We start from the raw sequence: 17,153 nt of genomic DNA, 5'->3' as shown, positions 1-17,153 counted from the left end.
AGGGCAGCTCGGCTTTCCTCAGAGAACAGACTAAGTCAGCAATGGATGGCGATTGGAATAGGGGAGGGGAAGGAGAAGGGAAAGGCAGAGTTACTGGTAATCTCAGACAGTGACCACAGTCAGGAGAGCTCCTAAGAATCACACGTGAAGGAGTTCAAAAGTGTTTTCCAGCCTTGCCATGGTAAAGTGTGAATAAAGAACTGGAATTATGGAGTGCCCCGTCTTTGGATTGAAAATGAGGCTACTCACAGAGGCTCCGCCACTTGTGAGTTGTACGACCTATGTCAAGTCACTAACTTCTCTGATGTCAAGTCACTAACTTCTCTGTGTCTCCGTTTTCTCTTCTGTAAAATAGGGATAAAGTACATGTTGTCCTTCCCTTTAGAGTGAGTCTCATGAGGGACAGGGATCCTGTCCAATTTGATTATCTTGTATCTACTCCGGTGCTTGGCAAAAACTACAATTATTATTAGTAGTAACAATAATAATGTGTGGTGTTTGTTGGCATGGACCTCGGAATCTGATGGGCCTGGAAGTCAGAAGGGCCTGGGTTCTAATCCCCGCTCCACCACTTGTCTGCTGTGAGACATTGGTCAAGTCATTTAACTTCTCTGTGCCTCGGTTACCTCAAATGTAAAATGAGGATTAAGACGGTGACATTGTGGGGCAGGGACTGTGTGCAACTTGATTAACTCGCTGCCTGGAACATAGTAAGAGCTTATAAAACATCTTAACTATTGTTATTGTTATTATCATTATTAAGCACTTACTATGTGCCAATCACTGTGTTAAGAACTGGGGTATTTACAAGATAGTCAGATCTCACATTGGGCTCACGGCCTAAACAGGAGGGAGAACAGATAATAAGCTCATTGTGGGCAAGGAACGTGTCGGCCAACTCTGTTGTACGCTTTCAAGCACTTAGTACAGTGCTCTTCACATAGTAAGCGATCAATAAATACTATTGTTTGATTATTCAACAGATGATCACTCTCCCCAGCATTCCACCAGCAGGGAAGCAGCAGGGACTAGTGGAAAGGGCATGGGTTTAAGAGTCAGAGGTTCTGATCTAGGCTTCATCACTTACCTGCTGTGTGATCTTAGACTAATCACTTAAATTCTCTGTTCCTCAGTCCCCTGGTTTGCAAAAGGGGTATTTGATACTGGTTCTCCCCTCTACTTAGACTGTGAGCACTGTGTGGGAACTGAGTATGTTGTTTCTATCCCAACACTTAGTATTCATTCATTCAATCGTATTTATTGAGCACTTACTCTGTGCAGAGCACTATACTGAGCACTTGGAAAGTACAATTCAGCAATAAAGAGAGACAATCCCTGCCCACACCGGGCATACTTCTGGAAGGGGGAAGACAGCTATCAATAAATAAATAAATAGGCATCAATATAAATAAATAGAATTATAGATAAATACATATATACATAAATGCTGTGGGTTAGGGAGAGGGGGGCAGAGTAAAAGGAGCGAGTCAAGGTGACGCGGAAAGATGGGGGAGCTGAGGAAAAGGGAAGCCCTCTTGGAGGAGTTGGGACTTCAGTAGGGCTTTGAAGGGGGGAAGAGTGATTGTTTGGAGGATTTGAGGAAGGAGGGTGTTCCAGGCCAGAGATAGGACATGGGCCAAGGGTCGATGACAGGACAGGTGAGATCAAACTGTACTTGTCAGGCACTTAGTACAGTGCTCTGCACACAGTACTTGCTCAATAAATATGATTGAATGAAAGAATGAATGAATCGAGGTACAGTGAGAAGGTTAGCACCAAAGGAGCGGGCTGTGCAGACTGGGATGTAGAAGGAGAGAAGGGAGGTGAGATAAGAAAGGGCAAAGTGATGGACAGCTTTGAAGCTAATAGTGGGGAGTTTTTGTTTAATATGGTTAGTACCGTGCTCAACACATAGTAATAATTTTGGTATTTGTAAAGTGCTTATTATGTGCCAGCGACTGTATTGAGCACAGGGGTGGAAGTTGGACACAGTCCCTGTCCCACATGTGGCTCACAGTCTCAATCCGCACTTTACAGATGAGGTAACTGAGGCCCAGAGAAGTAAAGTGACTTAACCAAGGTCACACAGCCGACAAATAGTGGAGCTGGGATTAGAGCCCATGACCTTCTAACTCCAGGCCCATGCTCTATCCACTACACCATGCTGTTTCCTTCCAATGCGACAGATAGTATGCCCTGTTACAAATACCATAAGACTTGATGAGACCACAGTGTCACTGAAATTCAATTGCTCCAAATGTAATATGGCCTTCTTAAAATACGGAAGGAAAGCCTGGATAGATTTATTATGCTCCTTTTAAGTCTAGCAATGATTTGGTCATAGTTACACATAACATAGAGATCTGCATACACACACCTGGGTACTTTGTCCTTCATTTTCAATCAATTAATGGTGTTCACTGAATGCTTACTATGTGCATTAATTCATTATCCGTTCAATCATATTTATTGAGTGCTTACTATGTGCAGAGCACTGTATTAAGTGCTTGGAATGTACAATTTGGCAACGGTGACAGTCCTTGCCCATCTCTTTCATTCAACCCCCACATTCGATGTAGCACAAAATCAAATTGATTCTAGCTTCTCAACATCTCTATCAATTAATCAATCAGAGAAGCAGTGTGGCTCAGTGGAAAGAGCATGGGCTGGGAAGTCAGAGATCATGGGTTCAAATCCCAGCTCTGCCGCTTGTCTGCTGTGTGACTTTGGGCAAGTCACTTTACTTCTCTGGGCCTCAGTTCCCTCAACTGTAAAATGGGGGGATTAAGACTGTGAGCCCCACGTGGGACAACTTGATCAACTTGTATCCTCCTCAGCGCTTAGAACAGTGCTTTGCACATAGTAAGCGCTTAACAAATGCCATCATTATTATTATCATTATTTATTGAGCACTTACTGTGTGCACAGCATAGTGTTAAGCACTTGGGAGAGCACAATGTAACCATATAACAAGGTTGGTAGGCACATTCCCTGCCCACAGTAAGCTTACATTTTACAGGGGGAGAGAGACATTAATATAAAAAAATTATGGATACATGCATAAGTTCTGTGGGACTGATGGAGGGGTGAATAAAGGAGTAAATCTGCCGATGCAGAAGGGAGTGGAGAAGAAAAAATGAAGGGGTTTAGTCAGAAAAGACCCTTTAGAGGAGATGTGCCTTCAGTAAGGCTTTGAAGGTGAGGAGAGTCACTGTCTGTTGGATATGAAGGAGGGTGTTCCAGGCTAGAGGTAGGATGTGGGCGAGAGGTTGGCGGCAAGATTTTCGAGATCTAAGTCCTTTGAGTAGGTTGATATCAGAGGGACTGTAATAGGAAATCAGAAAAGTAATGTAGGAGAGGGCAAGGTGGTTGAGTGCTTTAAAGCCGTTAGAAAGGAGGTGGATGGATAGCCACTTGAGGTTCTTGTGGAGTTGCTCTGAATGTTTCTGAAGAAAAATGATCTGGGCAGCAGAGGAAATATAGACTGGGGTGGGGAAAGACAGGAGGCGGAGGGTCAACAAGGAGGCTGAAACAATAATAATAATATTAATAATAATAATGTTGGTATTTGTTAAGTGCTTACTATGTTCAGAGTACTGTTCTAAGCGCTGGGGTAGATACAGAGTAATCAGGTTGTCTCACGTGAGGCTCACAGTTAATCCCCATTTTACAGATGAGGTAACTGAGGTACAGAGAAGTTAAGTGACTTGCCCACAGTCCCACAGCTGACAAGGGGCAAAGCCGGAATTTGAGCCCCTGACCTCTGACTCCCAAGCCCAGGCTCTTTCCACTGAGCCACGCTGCTTCAATCAAGGTAGGATAGGATAAGTGCTTGGATCAACAAGGTAGCAGTTTGGATGGGAAGGAAAAAGTGGATTGTAGCGATGTTGTGAACTTTAAACTGAAAGAAGGTATTGACAGATTGAAAATGCAGATTGAATGAGGGAGATGAGTTGAGGATAACGTCAAGGTCACGGGCTTGTTAGACAAGAAGGATGGTGGTGCTGTCTACAGTGATGGGAAAAGTAAGGGGAAGACAGGGTTTAGGTGGGAAAATAATCCACCCTTTCGTCTCCATCCATCCTGTTACCATGCCGATCCAGGCACTTATCATTTCCCACTAGAATACTGAATCTGCCTCCTCACTGACCTCCGACAGCTGTCTCTCCCCATTACAGTCCATCCATCATACTTCACTAAACTGCCTGATCATTTTTCTAAAAAAAAAAATTCATGCCCCTTATCTCCCCCTTCCAATAATTGCTATTCACCTCCACGGCAAATGAAAACTCCTTACCATTGGATATACCGTGAGCCCGTTGTTGGGCAGGGACTGTCTCTATCTGTTGCTGAATTGTACATTCCAAGTGCTAAGTGCTCTGCACACTGTAAGCGTTCAATAAATGCGATTGAATGAATTTAAGGCATTCAGTCACCTGTCTCCTTGCTACCTTCCTTTGCCGATCTCCTGCTAACAACCCCCCTTAAACATTTGCTACTAACACCAACCTACCCACCGTACCTTGATCTTGTCTCATCTCACTATCAATCCCTTGCCCATGTCTTCAGTCAGGCCTGGAACTTCCTTCCCCTTCATATAATAATGTTGGTATTTGTTAAGCACTTACTATGTGCCGAGCACTGTTCTAAGCACTGGGGTAGACACAGGGGAAACAGGTTGTCCCACTTGGGGCTCACAGTCTTAATCCCCATTTTACAGATGAGGTAACTGAGGCACAGAGAAGTTAAGTAACTTGCTCAAAGTCACACAGCTGACAAGTGGCAGAGCCAGGATTCGAATCCATGACCTCTGACTCCCAAGCCTGGGCTCTTTCCACTGAGCCACGCTCCTTCATATCTGACAGTCCAGCACACTCTACACCTTCAAGATACTCTCAATATTATATCTCCTCCAGATCTTTTTTTCATAATATTTAAGTGCTTACTATGGGCCATGCACTGTATTAAGTGCTAAGATACTCAAGTCGGCTCACAGTCTTAATCCCCATTTTGCAAATGAGGTCACTGAGGCATAGAGAAGTGAAGTAACTTGCACAAGGTCACACTGCAGACAAGTGTCAGAACTGGAATTAGAATCCAGGTCCTTCAGACTCGTAAACCCATGCTCTGTCCACTAGCCCACACTACTTCTATTCCCTTAAACGCTCATTTCCCTGATTCCCTTGTCCCTCTGCATCATAAATGCCCTTGGCTGTGTACCCCTTAATCATTTAGATACCAACCCCAGACCCACAGCACTTATTTACATGTTCTTATAATTTCCTATTTCTCCTATCTGTAATTTATTTTAATGTCTGTCTTACCTTGTCAACTGTAAGCTCTCTATTGCATCTCTATTGCATTGTGTTTTCCTAAGTGCTTAGTACAGGACTCTGCAACTTCTCAATAAATGCCTTCGATCAATTGATATAAATGTTTGGGAGACTACAATACAGTAGAAAATTTTGACATGATCACTGCCCACTGGGGAAAACAGACATTAAAATAAATTGCATATAGGGGAAGCAGCAGAGAATACATTCATAGGTGTTGTGGGATTGGGATCCCAGCTTTCCATTAATAATAATAACCATAACAATAACAATAATAATACTTGTTAAGCACTTACTATGTGACAAGCACTGTTCTAAGTGCTGGGGTAGATTCAAGTCAATCAGGTTGGACACAATTCCTGTCTCACATTGGGCTCACAATCTTAATCCCCATTTTGCAGTTGAGGTACCTGAGGCCCAGAGAAGTTAAGTGACTTGCCCAAGGTCACACAGCAGACACATGGCAGAGTCAGAATAAGAACTCAGGTCCTTCTGACTCCCAGGCCCAAACTCTATGGTATCAATTAAATATTCGATCTAACCAGATTCCAAACTATTCCTACAGCACCGGGAAACCGACATAAAGGCACTGCTTTGATTTAAAGTATACAAAGAACACACAAGAAAATAAATATAAATATATAGGTATACGGTATAAATCATTGCTAGGATGCATACATGAATTCAGAAAGGAGGACAATTAGGGAATTCCTTTTGTGAGAAGTGATTTTAGGAAGACTTTGAAGGATAGGAGGTTTCACAGAGGGGGGGTAGGATGGAGTTCTATGTGTGGGGAAAGAACCCGGGCCATGGGTCAGAGACAAGTGTCATGGGTGAGGTCCAGTTGAAGGTTAGCATTTGGTTTTATGAATGAACTTCATGGCACTGGGAGCTAAGGGACACTGGTTCAAATCCCAGCTCCGCCACCAGCCTGCTGGACGACGTTGGGCAAATCACTTCTCTGAAACTCTGAAACTCAGTTTTCTCATCTGCAAAATGGAAATAAGATAGCTGCCTCTCCTATTTATTAGCGTGTGAGACCATGTGCGACTGCATCCTTTCTGATGATCTTCTATCTACCCGAGGGGTGGACACAGTGCTTGGCACAATGTAAAAACTGGTAATAAATACCGTGAATCAAGCCACTGAACGTAGTGAGTGCCGACTGTGTGTGGAGCACTGTTCTAAGTGCCTGTGAGAGTACGATATATTTAGTAGATTCAAACGCTGCTCTCAAGGAGCTTAGAATCTAGTGGGTGATGCAGATATTGAAATGATTTACAACTAAGAGGAAGAAGTGGATAAATACAATAATAATAATAATAATGATGTTGGTATTTGTTAAGTTCTTACTATGTGCAGAGCACTGTTCTAAGCACTGGGGTAGATACAGGGTAATCAGGTTGTCCCACATGAGACTCACAGTCTTAATCCCCATTTTCCAGATGAGGTAACTGGGCAAGTCACTTAACTTCTCTGTGCCTCAAAGTCACACAGCTGACAAGCGGCAGAGCCGGAATTCAAACCCATGACCTCTGACTCCCGAGCCCGTGCTCTTTCCACTGTGCCACGCTGCTAGGAGCTCATTCTGTGGGCAGGGAACGTGCCTACGAACTCTGTTATATGGTATTCTCCCAAGTGCTTAGTACAGTGCTCCGCAAGTGCTCAATAAATATTGTTGATTGACTGATGGATTGACACCCAGTCCTGTGCTCTTTCCATTAGTTCGTAGTGTTTCCCAGTTATAATAATAATGTTGGCATTTGTTAAGTGCTTACTGTGTGCCAAGCACTTTTCTAAGCGCTGGGGTAGATACAAGGTAATCAGGTTGTCCCACGTGGGACTCACAGTCTTAATCCCCATTCTACAGGTGAGGGAACTGAGGCACAGAGAAGTTAAGTGACTTGTCCAAGGTCACATAGCTAATAAGTGGCGGAGCAGGGATTAGAACCCACGACCTCTGACTCCCAACCCTGGGCTCTTTCCGCTAAGACATGCTGCTTCTCTAAGTTGTAGTAAGTTTAAGTGAACTACCTGGCACGGCAGATTCTGACCATCCGCTATTTCTCTGCTAGGTTGTCAGTCCAAATGTGTGTGATTTGTCATCACCTTGTAAATCTTTCAGTTATCATCGTCAAGATGGTCTTTTGGAGCCCACATCAGTCACTGATTTCATCCCAGCCTTCTTTAGTTTGCCACTAGATGGCCTTGGCACAGAGGATTTTCACTGATAGTTTACTGCTTTCATTCCTAAATGATTGAAAGGCCCTTTTCTTTCTTGTAATTAATCAGGTCCATTCGATCGCTATATCAACCATCTTTATAAATGGTTTTAATCTAGCAATTCCTGAATGACTTGTTTTTCTTCTCTTTCCAAACCGGCTTTGAACTAAGAACTCAAATCCTGTTGCTGCTTAATCAATCGATCGGTAGTATTTATTGAGCACTTACTGTGTGCAGAGCACCGTACTAAGCCCTTGGGAGAGTACAGTGTGACAGAATTAGCAAAGTAGCAGACAATAATAATAATAATGTTGGTATTTGTTAAATGTTTAGTATGTGTCGAGCACGGTTCTAAGCGCTGGGGTAGATACAAAGTTATCAGGTTGTCCCACGTGGGGGTCACAGTCTTAATCCCCATTTTACAGATGAGGGAACTGAGGGACAGAGAAGTTATATGACTTGCCTAAAGTCACATAGCTGACAAGTGGTGGAGCAGGGATTAGAACCCACGACCTCTGACTCCCAAGCCCCTGCTCGTTCCACTGAGCCACGCTGCTTCTCTCGACAAGCTTCCTGCCTGTAACAGTCTAAAGTCATTAAACCCCATTTACAATGTCTTCACTTTCCATGGAAAAGTAGTTTCAGTAGGAATACAGTTTTCCTCCACATACACTCCTTTTTAAATCTATGCTAAAGGAAAACTAACATCAGTCAGTGGAATTTCTTGAGAGAGAACTATTTACATAGCATTACACTGCACGCTTGGGAGAGTATGGTACACCGGAGTGGGTAATAATAATACTGTTGGTATTTGTTAAGCGCTTACTATGTGCAGAGAACTGTTCTAAGCGCTGGGGTAGATACAGGGTCATCAGGTTGTCCCATGTGAGGCTCACGGTCTTAATCCCCATTTTACAGATGAGGTAACTGAGGCACAGAGAAGTTAAGTGACTTGCCCATAATCCCACAGCTGATCAGTAGCAGAGCAGGAATTCGAACCCATGACCTCTGACTCCCAACTTCGGGCACTTTCCACTGAGCCACGTCGCTTCTCATAGACATGTTACCAGCCCACGGGGCTCTAAAATGACATAGTAAGTTGTGTGGCCTACTTCAGTTGCTTAAGTACCTCCAAGAAACTTAAAAGAAACAAATTCTAAGGCTGTTGAAAGGCCACATCATGATTGTTTTGAAACAATATTTAAAGGGTCAAAACGTTGCAGGAGTCAACAAAATCAGAAGAAATCTCAAGTATCTGGAAGAGTCCGATTTACAAAATGAGTAGTTATCCTATGGCGTGATCAAAAAAGCACTTGGAATCTATAATATACAGCACCCTCAGCACATGGAGAGTAATATGAAAATGTTAGTATAGTCACTGCTCCCATCCCGACTGGATTACTGCATCAGCCTCCTTTCTGACCTCCCAACCTCCTGTCTCTCCCTACTTCAGTCCATATTTCACTCCACTGCCTGGATTATCTTTCTACAGAAACATTTTTGGGCATGTCTCCCCTCTCCTCAAAAATCTCCAGTGGTTGCCTATCAACCTCCGTATCAAATAAAAGCTCCTCATTATTGCCTTCAAAGTTCTCCATCATCTTACCCCTTCTTACCTCCTTCTACATCCCAGCCTGCATACTCCACTCCTCTGATGCTAAGCTTCTCACTGGGCCTCATTCTCGCCTGTCCCGCCTCCCGCCGTCAACCCCTAGCCCACGTCCTACCTCCGGCCTGGACCGCGCTCCCTCCTCAAATCCGCCAACACTGACTCTTCCCCTCTTCGAAGCCATCCCGAAGGCTCACCTCTTCCGAGAGGCCTTCCCAGAAAGCTCCCCTTTTCCTCCGCTCCCCCTCCCCTCCACATCGCCACATCACCTCGACTCAATCCCTTTGCTCTACCCCCCCACCCCACAGCACTTATGTATATATGCATATATCTATAATTCTATATATTTGTATTGATACCTATTTACTTGTTTTGATGTATATATATCTATAATTCTATATATTCATATTGATGCCTGTTTACTTGTTTTGATGTCTGTGTCCCCCCCTTCTAGACTGCAAGCCCAGGGTGGGCAGGGATTGTCTCTGTTTGTTGCTGAATTGTACTTTCCAACTGCTTAGTACAGTACTCTGCACACAGTAAACGCTCAATAAATATGGCTGATTGAATAATAATGTTGGTATTTGTTAAGCGCTTACTATGCGCAGAGCACTGTTCTAAATGCTGGGGTAGATACAGGGTAATCAGGTTGTCCCACGTGAGGCTCACAGTTAATCCCCATTTTACAGATGAGGTAACTGAGGCACAGAGAAGTGAAGTGACTTGCCCACAGTCACACAGCTGACAAGTGGCAGAGCCAGGAGTGGAAGCCATGACCTCTGACTCCGAAGCCCAGGCTCTTTCCACTGAGCCACGCTGCTTCATTGAATGAATGAATGAATGAATGAATGAATAAAAACCTAAAAAAAAGACACAATTCTCTACTTATTTCCTTTGGCTTTCATTCATTAAAGAAAATGATGCTATTGAACACATGAGATCCATTCCACGAGTGACAGAAAAGACCTGCACCTGACCAGCATTCCATTAGCTAACATCAGCTAAGGTTTCAAAGAAAAGCTGCCATTTGGTGTGATAAATGATATATTTGCCACACATGCGGTTCATATGCAAATCTACCTACTAGATTCCGATTACCAGAACTGCCCCAGAGAGTAACCTGATTACCACAGAGAGCAAGTATCCTTGGAGAGCAAGTATCTGATTGCCGCACCCCAGGCTGGTCTGTCTGCTGCATTTGTCTCTCTGCAGATGATGGTTTTAGCACATTTTTTAAGACTGTGTCACTTTGTCTGTAAGCTGTTTGTGAGGTCCTCCTTGTTGGCCATAGTCACTTTATAGTCATAGTCACAAATAGAAGTTTCTTGGGTTTCATGAGATTATTAATTCTCATGAGGTGTACTACACAGGAAAACTGTGGTGCTATGAACATAATTCAATAGTGGGAAACTCACAGAGTGCAAGAATCTTAACGTTTAAGATCCTGATTTGCAGGCCTATTTGGTCTGATTAAAATATCCTGAGCAGCTGTGCAGTCAGGGCACGCATTTAATAAGAATAATAATAATGAGAACTGTGGTATTTGTTAAATGCTTACTATGTGCCAGGCACTATACTGAGCACTGGGGTTGAACACAGTCCCTGTTCCATGTGGGGTTCACAGTCTTAATCTCCATTTTACCTACAAGGGAACTGAGGCATAGAGGTGAAGTGACTTGTCCAAGGTCACGTGGCAGACAAGTGGTGGAGCTGGGATTAGAACCCAGATCCTTCTGACTCTTGGGATTGTGCTCTATCCACTAAGCAATGTTGGTACAGATCAATCTGGAGTAGACAACAGTCTAGCATAGGAAGATAATAATAATAATAATAATGATGTTGGTATTTGTTAAGCGCTATGTGCAGAGCATTGTTCTAAGCACTGGGGTAGACACAGGGTAATCAGGTTGTCCCACGTGAGGCTCACAGTCTTAATCCCCATTTTACAGATGAGGGAACTGAGGCACAGAGAAGTTAAGTGGCTTGTCCACAGTAACACAGCTGACAACTGGCAGAAATGGGACAGGAGTCACAAAAGCTTCATTCCCCTAAATTTTTCCATCCTGGGTATGGTTTATGGGAAAAGCCCAGGCTTGGGAGTTAGAGGTCATGGGTTCTAATCCCGCTTCTGCCACTTGTCAGCTGGGTGACTTTGGGCAAGTAACTTCACTTCTCTGGGCCTCTTATTATTGTTGTTATTTTGTTGACCTAATGGCAAATCTGTCAGGATTGACACTACCGAATGGACTCCAATTGTGTTACAAGGTGAATTTTGGGTGAAACCAACTACTATGCTCTAAATGAAACTTAGACGACTCTTGCAGAGAGCTAAACAAACCCAGAGCTATATCCTATTTATTACTATTACGATATTAATAATACCATACCAACTACTACTAGTATGCGCTTACTACTCAGAGAAGCAGCGTGGCTCAGTGGAAAGAGAGACCGAGGTTGGGAGTCAGACGTTGTGGGTTCTAATCCCGATCTGCCACTTGTCTGCTGTGTGTCCTTGGACAAGTCACTGAACTTCTCTGTGCCTCAGTTACCTCATTTGTAAAAATGAGGATTAAAAAAAAAAATGTGAGCCCCACGTGGGACAATCTGATTACCCTGTATCTACCCCAGTGCTTAGAACAGTGCTCTGCACATAGTAAGTGCTTAACAAATGCCATTATTATTATAATTATTATTATTACTTGCCAGGCACTGTTCCTGGCAAGGAGGATGTAGGAGGCAATTCAACCCAGCAGTTAGTCTCTTCATTCACTTTTGTGGGGCAGACCATTATTCCCTCACAGATCTTGAGTGCTGAGTGAGTTTTTAGGTCTGCTGGATGGAGATCCCTTCACTTTTTTAATTAATTTTCACCTGGACTTTTCATTTCGGGTTTTCGTATTTTTATTTTTTTGTCCCTAAGAGTGTGTTAGGATTCACTGCAACAGTGATGGCTAAATATTACCATTTATTATTAAATAAGACCCGAGTGTCACCTTCCTTCCAGCATCCCCACATTGCGAACAGAAATGCAAGGGTAACACAGTGATCTAGTGGAGACTACATTGCGAGTGCTTACCAGAAGAGCAGCATGGTGTAGTGGATGGGAGTGGGAGTCAGAAGGGTATGGGTTCTAATCTCGGCTCTGCCCCTTGTCTGCTTGTGACCTTGGGCAAGTCACTTCACTTCTCTGGCCCTCAGTTACCTCAACTGTAAAATGGGGATTGAGAGTGTGAGCCCCATGTAGTGTCCAACCTGATTTACTTGTGTCTACCCCAGCACTTAGTAGAGTGCCTGGCATATAGTAAGTGCTTAACAAATACCAAAATTATTATTGTTATTAACAGATATTTTAAAAACTCCAAAACAGCAGCCTGGGGATAGAAACCTTGTTTTTTAATCACAGTTCTGCCACTGGCCAGCAGTGTGACATTAAACAATACTTTCTTTAAAAATAATAATATTTGTTCGGTGAATTCTTTGTGCCAGGAACTGTACCAAACATTGGAGTAGATACAAGATAATCAGGTTGGACACAGTCCCTGTCCCACATAGGAATCACAGTCTTAATTTTCATTTTACAGATGAGGTAACTGAGGCACAGAGAAGTGAAGTGACTTGCCCAAGGTCATAGAGTGGACAGGTGGAGAAGCAGGGATTAAAACCCAGGTCCTCTGCCTCCCAGGCCCGTGCTCTATCCACTAGGCCAATCTGCTTTTAGTATTTATTAAGCACTTACTATCTGTCTGGCATGTGAAAGAGTGTTAAAAAAAAGTGCTAGGCCTGTGCAAGTCTAAAAATATCTAATCCTTCACTAGGTATCTCTGTTTTCATCAAGAGGATATTGGCATTCATTCATTCATTCAATAGTATTTATTGAGCGCTTACTCTGTGCAGAGCACTGTACTAAGCGCTTGGGATGAACAAGTCGGCAACAGATAGAGACAGTCCCTGCCGTTTGACGGGCTTACAGTCTAATCGGGGGAGACGGACAGACAAGAACAGTGGCAATAAATAGAGTCGAGGGGAAGAACATCTCGTAAAAACAATGGCAACTAAATAGAATCGAGGCAATGTACAATTCATTAACAAAATAAATAGGGTAACGAAAATATATACAGTTGAGCGGACGAGTACAGTGCTGTGGGGATGGGAAGGGAGAGGTGGAAGAGCAGAGGGAAAAGGGGAAAATGAGGGTTTAGCTGCGGAGAGGTAAAGGGGGGATGGCAGAGGGAGTAGAGGGAGAAGAGGAGCTCAGTCTGGGAACGCCTCTCCATCATAATTACCTGGAATATTTGGGAATATCAAATTGATTCAATCACAAACATTTGGAATACTAGAATTTGTTGTAATTGATCAATATAAAATTAAATTGAAAATCTGGGCCAAAAATATTATATGCAAATTCAATTTAGACTTAAGAAACAGCCTTCAATTATGTGTTGAAATAATACTGAAAATGTTTGCTTTTCCTGCCACCATTGCATGAGACAGATCTCCTACTTAATTCTTTTGTCTAATACCAATTTTATTAATATTGTGCACATGAAAAGATCTGAAGAGTGTATTTGAATATGAAAATAGAATTCTATTGTTTTAACGTTCACATTTTTCAATAATATCCATCAAGAGATTAGTGCAGAGCACTGTATTAAGTTTAATCATAAAATGAGTCCAAAATTGTAAATTCAAAAAGCAACATGACTCGACAAGAATAGCATGGGCTTGGGAGTCAGGAGACCTTTCTAATCCTGGGTCTGCCACTTTCCATCTGTATGACTGTTGCTCAGTGGAAAGAGCCCGGGCTTGGGAGTCAGAGGTCATGGGTTCTAATTCCGACTCCTCTGCTTGCCAGCTGTGTGACTTTGGGCAAGTCACTTAAGTCTTGGGCAAGTCTGTGCCTCAGTGAACTCATCTGTAAAATGGGGATTAAAACTGTGAGCCCCACGTGGGACAACCTGATCATCTTGTATCCCCCCAGGGCCTAGAACGGTGCTTTGCACATAGTAAAGCGCTTAACAAATACCACCATAGAAGTCATTTCACTTCTTTGGGACTCATTTCCCTCATCTGTATAATGGGGATTAAATACCTGTTCTTTCTCTCTTCCTCTCTGACTGTATCTGACCTGGCTGTCTTGTTTCTACCCCAGCACGTTCATCCATTCAACCCTATTTATTGAGCGCTTACTGTGTGCAGAGCACGGTATTAAGCGCTTGGGAGAGTACAATATAACAATTAGCAGATACATTCTCTGTCCTGAACATGCTAACAGTCTAGAGGGGGAGACAGACGTTAACATAAATTAATTACAGATATGTACATAAGTGCTGTGGGGCTGGGAGGGGACATGAATAAAGGGAGCAAGTTAGGGTGACGCAGAAAGGAGTGGGCTTGGTCAGGCCTCTTGGAGGAGATGAGTCTTCGGTAAGGCTTTGAAGAAGTTAAGAGTAATTGTAATAGTGCTTGATACGGAGTAAGGGCTTAACAAATGCAAATATAACTTCTAGGGTCAAACATCAGAACAATAGAATTGAGACATATACACTGTGCATTTTTGTTTTACCCTAGATTGAAAACTATCTTGTTACACTATACTTTTCTCCCCAAGAATGAAGCGGTTCTGGGTTACTTTTTTTTAAAGGTATTTGGTAAATACTTTGGGTCAAACACTGTTCCAAGCACTAGGCTGGCCCAAGCTAATTATAAGGGACACGGCCCCTATTCCACGTGGGACTCACAGGCTAAGTAGAAGGGAGAACAGGTATTTAATTCCCATTTTACAGTTGATGAAACTGAGGCACAGAGATTAAGTGATTTGCCCAAGGTCTCACACAGCAAGCAACTGGCAATTAGAATCCAGGTCCTTCTGACTTCCCGGCCCAGGCTGCTTCTCCCACTGTTATTTGTCTTTGAAGCCCTTTTTTTATTAGCCAGGGGAGCACAGGATATGAAGCAAAGCACTTCCACCGCAACAGTTCTCATTCTTTTATTCTTGCTCCATGTTCTGATGGTCATAGCAACCTTCCAGGCTTTGGGGAAAATCAGACTATTAAAGCCCATGCTTCAGGAAAAAGTGATTTAATAATAATAATGCTGACATTTGTTAAGCGCTTACTATGTGCCAACCACTGTTCTAAGCGCTGGGGAGGATACAAGGTGATCAGGTTGTCCTACGTGGGGCTCACAGTCTTAATCCCCATTTTCCATATGAGAGAACTGAGGCCCACAGGAGTTAAGTGACTTGCCCAAAGTCACACAGCTGACAAGCGGCAGAGCCGGAATTTGAACCCATGATCTCTGACTCTCCAGCCCGGGCTCTTTCCACTGAGCCACGCTGCTAACACAGACATTCATCAGTACCCAAAACAATAAGTGAAAGCGGGAAAATCCCTCAGGCCATTGTTAGCAGCCTACTCTCTTTCCTTATGTACCGCTCCCATACACCTAAAAGTCCCCCTCTTACCATCTTTTTAAGTTAAAAATATTCACACCCTTTCCAGCCCCTTCCTAGCAGCCCAGCCTCTTTTACTGGGTGGGGAAACAAAGAAGGCCTTATTGTTTTGTGATACTTATTGAACTTCAACAGATGTTAGTCTCTGAAGATAACATTAAAATCTGAAAGAGCCTCCGCCTAATGAACTAATTATCTAAATTAGGTGAGTCAGTGTGGAAAAAGATGGGAATCTGTTTCTCTCTGCTCCAGATAACTGCCCTTCAGTTGAACTGCAGCAGGATTTTGACATGTTTTGAGAGGCCCTGAGGACCTTAGAGGGAGACTGTGTAAGTAAATGCCAGAAGAATGCTAACATTAATAAAGAGAAATGAATTGAAATTTGAGCATTGCTCTCTGTGGGCCAGGAATGTGTCTGCCCACTCTGTTGTACTGTACTGTCCCAAGCATTTAGTACAGTGCTCTCTGCACACAGTAAGCAGCGTGGCTCAGTGGAAAGAGCCCGGCTTGGGAGTCAGAGGTCATGGGTTCTAATGTCGACTCCAACGCTTGTCAGCTGTGTGACCTGGGGCAAATCACTTAACTTCTCTGGGCCTCAGTTACCTCATCTTCTAAAATGGGGGATGAAGACTATGAGTCCTACGTGGGACAACCTGATTACCTTGTATCTACCCCAGTGCTTAGAACAGTGCTTGGCACATAGTAGTGCTTAACAAATACCAATTTTTAAAAAAGAGCTCAATAAATGTCAGTGATGCTAATGATGATACCTTGTCTCAGTCCCTCAGCATTTATGTACAGATCCTTATAATAATAATAATGTTGGTATTTGTGAAGTGCTTACTATGTGCAGAGCACTGTTCTAAGCCCTGGGGTAGATACAGGGTAATCAGGTTGTCCCACATAGGGTTTACAGTTTTAATCCCCATTTTACAGATGAAGTAACTGAGGCACAGAGAAGTTAAGCGTCTTGCCCACAGTCACACAGCTGACAAGTGGCAGAGCTGGGATTCGAACCCATCTCTGACTCCCAAGCCCGGGCTCTTTCCACTGAGTCATGCTGCTTACACTCTTCCACTAACACTCTGCTACTTCCCCTATCTGTAATTCAATATCTTGTCTATCCTCCTAAACTGTAAATTCTTTCAGGGCAGTGATCGTGTCTACCAACTCTATTATATTTTACTCTCTCAAGTGCTTAGTACAGTTCTCTCCATAAAGTGAACGCTCAATAAATACCACAGATTGATTGATGGGTTACTTTGCAGTGCAGTTCCTTTGCATCGAGTTGAAATAATCTTTAAATTCAAACCTAAACTCCCGTTTAACCTAAACACTCAGAAAATGCTAAAGGGCAAAAAGAGATTTTGTTCACTCAATGATCCAAGAAGGATTTTTTTCATATTGATTGTTAGAAACAGTAAATGGCTTATTAAGGCCAAAGCAGACTTTTGGCCTGAGAAACAAAGGGAGTAATTCATCAAATATTTATTTCTCTATGCCACTGGAGATTTGGTCAAATTGCATCAGGCCTCAA

The sequence above is a fragment of the Ornithorhynchus anatinus genome, chromosome 1 (assembly GCF_004115215.2).
Source record: "Ornithorhynchus anatinus isolate Pmale09 chromosome 1, mOrnAna1.pri.v4, whole genome shotgun sequence".
Taxonomy (NCBI): Eukaryota; Metazoa; Chordata; class Mammalia; order Monotremata; family Ornithorhynchidae; genus Ornithorhynchus; species Ornithorhynchus anatinus.
The sequence above is the reverse complement of the archived record's forward strand: the minus strand, read 5'-3'. Positions refer to the sequence as shown.